At 33.8% G+C, this 7,735-nt stretch overlaps 2 long non-coding RNA genes across 3 annotated transcripts; both read left to right on the forward strand.

Moving 5' to 3' along the window:
• The first annotated feature begins 941 nt into the window (after positions 1-941).
• Positions 942-2,288, forward strand: LOC140048806 (uncharacterized). Of its 2 annotated transcripts, none has more exons than XR_011845148.1 (3): positions 942-1,390; positions 1,742-1,846; positions 1,969-2,288. It is a non-coding gene; the product is annotated as an uncharacterized lncRNA (long non-coding RNA). The 2 variants fall into 2 exon arrangements; XR_011845147.1 differs by having other exon boundaries at positions 942-1,342.
• A 3,864-nt stretch (positions 2,289-6,152) lies between these two features.
• On the forward strand, positions 6,153-7,409 carry LOC140049452 (uncharacterized). The gene is made up of 3 exons (XR_011845257.1): positions 6,153-6,447; positions 6,783-6,887; positions 7,015-7,409. It is a non-coding gene; the product is annotated as an uncharacterized lncRNA (long non-coding RNA).
• Positions 7,410-7,735: the final 326 nt, after the last annotated feature.

The following is a 7,735-nucleotide window of genomic DNA, read 5'->3' on the forward strand; positions in this document are numbered from 1 at the left end:
CTACAAGTGTAGAGCGCGTAATGACACTGGTGATCTAGCCTATTTGTTACTTAAAGCGTGGTTCCCACTAGCGACGCAACGCAAGGACGTAACGCAACGCAAGTGAATTGACCAATCACAAGCGATGGTTTACGCTCTAGCGAACACAGGATATTCGTCGTCCTCTCTTATAACCGTCGTATTTCGTAAAGTCCCTATTAAGTAATAATAATAACACTAACACTAATAACTATAATTATAATTTGGTAATTATTTTAGGTAATAACCTAACAAAATAAATTTGTAGAGTATTATTACAAATATTATAAATCTTAATTGTGTTACACTCAAATTTTAAAAATGAGGGCTGAGTAAAGGGGACCTGTGGTCCTACTCTAACTTATACTGGACGACTAAGGAGGTACCCTAGTATAATCCCACCAAGTGACTCTTAAGAACAGTTCGCCATTTCCTCACAAATACAGTATCAAATTTCACTATATTTTAAAAATGTTGGATTCGCTCTAACATATTTGATTCAAGTTGGGTAAGACCAGAATGCCACACAGGAGCAGCGTATTCAGTTAAAGGTCTGACATACCCAGTGTAAATAGTTAATAAGTCAACAATTTTGATTCGCTTAAAATGGATATGAAAGGGTTCCTAGCAATATCATTTTATTGGCTCAACGTGTAGATCAATCAGTTTTAAGCTTGCCATAGTCATACTTAATGTTTTGGAGGACGACAACGCCCTCAAAACGCCCCTGAGAAACCTGTGAAAAACTTTTTGTGACGTCACTAAAAGTTATTTTTGTATTACAGAGATAGGAATTTAGCAGTAAATCATTGATTGATGCAAAAGCATGGTAGTAATTACTTATTGCTTTGATATTTTTATTCTTGGATAAGTATGTTAGCCTAATCGAATAAAATTAATTCATATTATCAACCAAGTTTTTTATAAAACGGATTTTAATTTCGTTTTTCAAGGCCATCTTTTACGAAATTCATAGCCAAATGCCTATCTTGCTGGGTACACGGAGTTATTTTGCGCATGCGTGAGAATCACAGAGTCGACCACCTTGGCCTCTCTCTCGACCCTCCTCGCGAGCGATGTTTATTTCGCTATTTATTATACACGTATTATTGAAACATTCATTTTATTATTATTTCGTTGTAATTAACTGAAATTGATGGAAATTCGTCCACATCGTCTTGTTAACACGGGTGTTAACATCGTTTTGAAGAAACGGTTGGACGAGTAAATTGTGTTTGACAATGCCATGGCCTGGAGCTAGCTAGGCCTAGGCCTTTTTAGTAGTGATGACTGCTGGATACGGTGTTTAGTCGCCCGGCCAGAGGTGAGCTGAGAGCGTATGCTCTTTGATGTATCGTTGAGGGTGTTAATGGTAGGCACAATTGTGTTACTGTATTATGTATATACACACATTATTTATAAGTACGTTTATTAATATTGTTGTGTGCTGTAGTGTCCTGACTAACGTATTATTAAAATATTTTTTTGTTATTACATGCCGCCCTACTAGCTAGTAGGCTAGGCAACACTGAATACTAAATATTATGATTCCCAATAAAATGAATAGAGTTGGATTTTCTCTAATGTAGTAATAAAGGTTATAACAGGCCAGGCCTAGTTAGGGGTATTTCAGCTTGTATCATATACAGTACAATATACAGTACAATATACAGTACAGTATACAGTAAATAAACAATTCATTTGTATTTTTACCTACCTACAGGTCTATAATTGGAGTGCAATTATGATAATTGATGGACGGGATAAGCAAATGTATTTATTGATTGGAATGGAAGCGCAAATGTTAGAGTAAAATTATAATATTAAGGTAACAGATACTGAGCATTGCTATTTTAAACTGTTGATCAAACCTACATAATACATTATACTAAATTATTATTTTGTTTTGAGGGCAGATAAACATGTGCTTATTCATTTTCTTTTTTTCAGGTGAATAGAAAGATACCCAGAGTACTTTATAATAGATGCTACTTGGATCATGCTTGCACGATACATTTATGCAGTATACTAAGACACCAAGTATAGAATGAGCGCAGACAATTAAAATTACAGAACTAAATATTTATGAAGAATAGTAAAATATGCATAATAGAATTCTTTAGACGCGAGTGCTAGGGTTACAGTCATACTGTAACTATGGTAATGTACTACCAGACAGTACACTAGTAGCAGTGCATCATATAGTGTTTGTTTTTAACCATCTAAATGGGTCTGGGTATATAAACAAATAAACCACTACTGTACTTCTTTTTTTACAATGGACATTTATGAAAGAATCCATCTCTTGAATATGATGGAGCTGGCTGGTGTTGATAGAATTAAAATGTATCACTCAGGTCTCAAAAGTAATTTATGTCCTGTTTGAAAAATCCTGCTTGTTCCAAACTCATTATGATACATTTGTTCAATAAAATTCATTCCACACACTATTTCTGCCATATAATTTGATGTTTACAATTTTATTACTAGTACTATTACAGTTCTTCAAAGCCATCTCATGTACTGTTGATTCCATAAATCTGCAAAGATAAGACCAATAAATGGATGGAAATGTACTATTATTTTTATTCAATCCTACCTCTAGGCCCTATAGTATTATATTTTATGACTTGGTAACAAACAGAAAGAGGTTATTATTTAATTACACTACAGTTACAAACTAAACTATAATAATCCTCTCGGCCTCACCTCCTCTGCTCTACTTTAATTATTAGTATTATTATATTACTATATTAGTCAATAACAAAAGTCAGAGCCAAAAACAAGTTCAACACAAGCTTACCTTTTTTATTTACGTCGCCTTTTACATACGTCTACGCCCGCGCCTTGTCCACTTCCTGGAGGTTCGTCGGTGGACCGGCGACTGCTACTCTCTTGTACTGTAGGCCATGGAGTAACTCCATGTGTAGGCCTAGCCTACTACTAGCGAATTTAGAAGAAACTATAGTCTACTAGACTAGCCTAATTTGTAGTCTGCGTGAGTGGTTTAGTGTGAGAAGTAAAAATACACACTTTCTTCTTTTCACGTACAATCTTTGCAGACATAACTTTTTATTGATTTGTGAAATTTCGATATTTTTTACGACTGCAGCAACAGGGAGCTTGCAACACGCGAGTCTCGTGTAGCATGGGTTTGTTTATTTTGTTTACGCCACACAGTCCGCGAACGAGACAAGGCGGCTGCTGCCGTGGCTACAACCCCGGGTGTTTCAAACTCTAAATTTGACGATCTCGTACGTGCGTATAGAACGTTCATAACAATTAAGTGGCGTGCCAGTTGGTCGGCCATTTTGCGGACGTTTTATACCAAAATTTAATTTGTTTATTTCTCAATTTCTACTAGGTATTTGAATCTAATTTTTTGTGTGCTCTTTATTAACATTAAAAGGATTCATACAAAGTCCTTTTTGTGAAATTTTAAAATCCTTTCATATCCATTTTAAGTACTTTCAACATATATAATCTACCATTAGCTTTGCTAAGCACTTTAGTGATATGAGAGCTCCGTTTAAGATCAGAACTAATGTTAACGCCTAAGATTGTAGTATTATTTACAATGTTCAACGGCTGTCCATCAATGTTAACAACATGATTAACATTTTCTCTAGAGAAATTTACACTCATAACTCTATACATTTGTTAGGATTAAGTTTCATATTATTAACTGTCGCCCATTGCGATAGTTCGTTTAAGTGATTTTGCATAAAGCTAGGTTGTTTCCTAAGACGGGGTTCGAGAATGGTAATATCATCAACATACTTAAATACGTCAATCGTCTTATCGTAAAAAAACATCATGGCAAGGAAGCAGAGGGGTCATAAGCTGGTACCTTGAGGGACACCTTCATGAATGTATTTCCATTCACTAATGGTGTCTAGATATCTAACGCATTGTGTTCTATCACTTAGAAAACTCATAATCCATGTAATTACAGATGGACGGACTTGAAATTTAATCAACTTACAGATTAATACATTGTGGTCAACATAGTCAAAAGCTTTTTTAAAATCAGTAACCACTACAGTACTTTCACTTTGTTTCTTATCAGCATTTCTAAAGAGAACATCCATAAGCTTAACAAGATAATGATTAGTAGATATCCCTTTACGATTACCATACTGGTTGTGGTCAAAGTTGGGATTCATGTCATTTAACAACAACTTAGACATGAAACTTTCTGAAATTTTTGCAAAGTGGTCAGTGAGGGAAATTGGTCTAAGTTTATCCCAAGTCGCACGATTAGTTTTCGGAAATATAAAAATGTGTTTATTATATTCAATATCTCTGGTGCGCGTGGGTACAATTGAGGGACTAATGTTGTTCTGTGTACTACGCGGGAGTGCATCTGCATATTAAGTAGAAGGTTCCGGGTTCGAATCTCATTCTCACAGATTTCATCATCTTTATCTTTTAAATTTAGTAAGCCTGTTAATAATATTTTCTTCTTTTAAAAATCTATAAACATTTATCGACATATGGGCTTCGTTTTTAAAAGAAGCCCATCTTGTCTACAAAAGAAATCTCGAAAAGAAGTCCGTCTCGAAATCAAGCCCCTGGGCTTCTGTTCAAGAAATGTTCAATGTTTACGTAGATGATCACGTCGAATAACGTCCTGGAAAGCATACTTTAAGCGCAAAGAGCCATACTTATTTCCACAACGGAGTGTATCATCTCAGTTTCCCATGGTTATTTTACGCCGAAAATACCATGTATTAAAAAACCAACTAGATGGTATCTAGTATTGTAAATTAAGGAATAAAACTAAATGTAAGTTTCTGTCAATTTACAGTAATTGAACAACTTACTGTTAAAAATAACATTAAAATGAACGTATTTTGCTGTTTATTTTAACTAGGCCCCTATTTAATTTATACATATTATTAGTAATATACTGTATTTAATGATATGTAATTAATTTTTACTGTAATATATTGTATATCGAAGTTTTATTATTATAAAGCACCAATGTACAGCAATTGTCCACCTTACTGTAAATTATGGCATCGGTAACGTATTGAAAACTAAATATTAGTAAGTTGAAAAAAAAAAACTTAAAAAGCTTAAACGCTGAATTGGATTTTAAATATTTTTTACATAAGCAAATTGGCATTGCTCCCTAATTTTATTTGTTCTAAGCGTAAATGCATTTGAAATAATACTTACCCAGATACCCAACTTGATTTTGTTAACTTACTTCTCCAAGCGACCACTAAAGACTAATTGGCCTTTTTTGGATTACAACATTGTAAAGAAAGAGACAGTACATGTACATGTAGTTTGTTAGCGTTCCTGCATAATACACAATAATTGTTATGTAAATTTTGTAGTCGCTCGATTCGTTTTTGTTGTGAATTAATGTACTGTACAGTCTATTCTTTTCTAACAAAATATAAACTGGCAAACATAATAATCACCAGAATAGTTTATATACTATCTTTTAAATTGGTTCTTCAATAACAACATGTACTATTAAGCCTGTGTGTTTAGTGAAATTAATTGCGTTGCCCGTTCTTTTTGCGTTGCATACAATGAGAGATACACCCAACACTGAACAAAATAAATTAATAATATTTACAGATGTATTTTGCCGATTGCATGGAATGTATTAAAAATATCCACTAAATATCTACAGAAAAGGTATAACTATATGCTGTTAAAATGGATATGGATAGCAATATCATTTTATTGGCTCAACGTGTAGATCAATCGGTTTTAAGCTCACCATAGTCATACTTAATGTTTTGGAGGACGACAACTCCCTCAAAACGCCCCTGGGAAACCTATGAAAAACTTTTTGTGACGTCACTAAAAGTTATTTTTGTATTACAGAGATAGGAATTTAGGAGTAAATCATTGATTGATGCAAAAGCATGGTAGTAATTACTTATCGCTTTGATATTTTTATTCTTGGATAAGTATGTTAGCTTAATCGAATAAAATTAATTCATATTATCAACCATGTTTTTTTTTAAACGGATTTTAATTTCGTTTTTCAAGGCCACCTTTCACGAAATTCATAGCCAAATGCCTATCTTGCTGGGTACACGGAGTTATTTTGCGCATGCGTGAGAATCACAGAGTCAATCACCTTGGCCTCTCTCTCGACCCTCCTCTGGCGAGCGATGTTTATTTCGCTATTTATATACACGTATTATTGAAACATCATTTTATTATTATTTCGTTGTAATTAACTGAAATTGATGGAAATTCGTCCACATCGTGTGTTAACATCGTTTTGAAGAAACCGTTGGACGAGTAAATGGTGTTTGACAATGCCATGGCCTGGAGCTAGCTAGGCCTAGGCTAGGCCTTTTTAGTAGTGATGACTGCTAGATACGGTGTTTAGTCGCCCGGCCAGAGGTGAGCTGAGAGCGTATGCTCCTTGATGTATCGTTGAGGGTGTTAACGGTAGGCACAATTGTGTTACTGTATTATGTATATACACATTATTTATAAGTACGTTTATTAATATTGTTGTGTGCTGTAGTGTCCGTTTCTGACTAACGCATTATTAAAATATGTTTTTGTTATTAATTACATACCACCCTAGCTAGAGCCTAGGCTAGGCAACACTGAATACTAAATATTAGGATTCCCAATTAAAATGAATAGAGGTGGATTTTCTCTAATGTAGTAATAAAGGGTATAACAGGCCAGGCCTAGTTAGGGGTATTTGAGCTTGTATCATATATTATTAATACAGTATAAATAAACAATTCATTTGTATTTTTACCTACCTACAGGTCTATAATTGGAGTGGAACTATGATAATTGATGGACGGGATAAGCAAATGTATTTATTGATTGGAATGGAAGCGCAAATGTTAGAGTCAAATTATAATATTAAGGTAACAGATACTGAGCATTGCTATTTTAAACTGTTGATCAAACCTATATAATACATTATACTAAATTATTATTTTGTTTTGTTTTGAGGGCAGATAAACATGTGCGTATTCATTTTCCTTTTTTCAGGTGAATAGAAAGATGCCCAGCGTACTTTATAATAGATGCTACTTGGATCAAGCTTGCACGATACATATGCAGTATACTAAGACACCAAGTATAGAATGAGCGCAGACAATTAAAATTACAGAACTAAATATTTATGAAGAATAGTAAAATATGCATAATAGAATGCTTTAGACGTGAATGCTATGGTTACAGTCATACTGTAACTATGGTAATGTACTACCAGACAGTACACTAGTAGCAGTGCATCATATAGTTTAACTAAATGGGTCTGGGTATATAAACAAATAAACCACTACTGTACTTCTTTTTTTATTTATTTAGCCAAATACTATGTACAATGGACATTTATGAAAGAATCTCTTGAATAAGATGGAGCTGGCTGGTGTTGATAGAATTAAAATGTATCACTCAGGTCTCAAAAGTAATTTATGTCCCGTTTGAAAAATCCTGCTTGTTCCAAACTCATTATGATACATTTGTTCAATAAAATTCATTCCACACACTATTTCTGCCATATAATTTGTTGATGTTTACAATTTTATTACTAGTACTACAGGTATTACAGTTCTTCAAGCCATCTCATGTACTGTTGATTCCATAAATCTGCAAAGATAAGACCAATAAATGGTTGGAAATGTACTATTATTTTTATTCAATCCTACCTAGGCCCTATAGTATTATATTTTATGACTTGGTAACAAACAGAAAGAGGTTATTATTT

The sequence above is a fragment of the Antedon mediterranea genome, chromosome 5 (genome assembly GCF_964355755.1).
Source record: "Antedon mediterranea chromosome 5, ecAntMedi1.1, whole genome shotgun sequence".
NCBI classification, from domain to species: Eukaryota; Metazoa; Echinodermata; class Crinoidea; order Comatulida; family Antedonidae; genus Antedon; species Antedon mediterranea.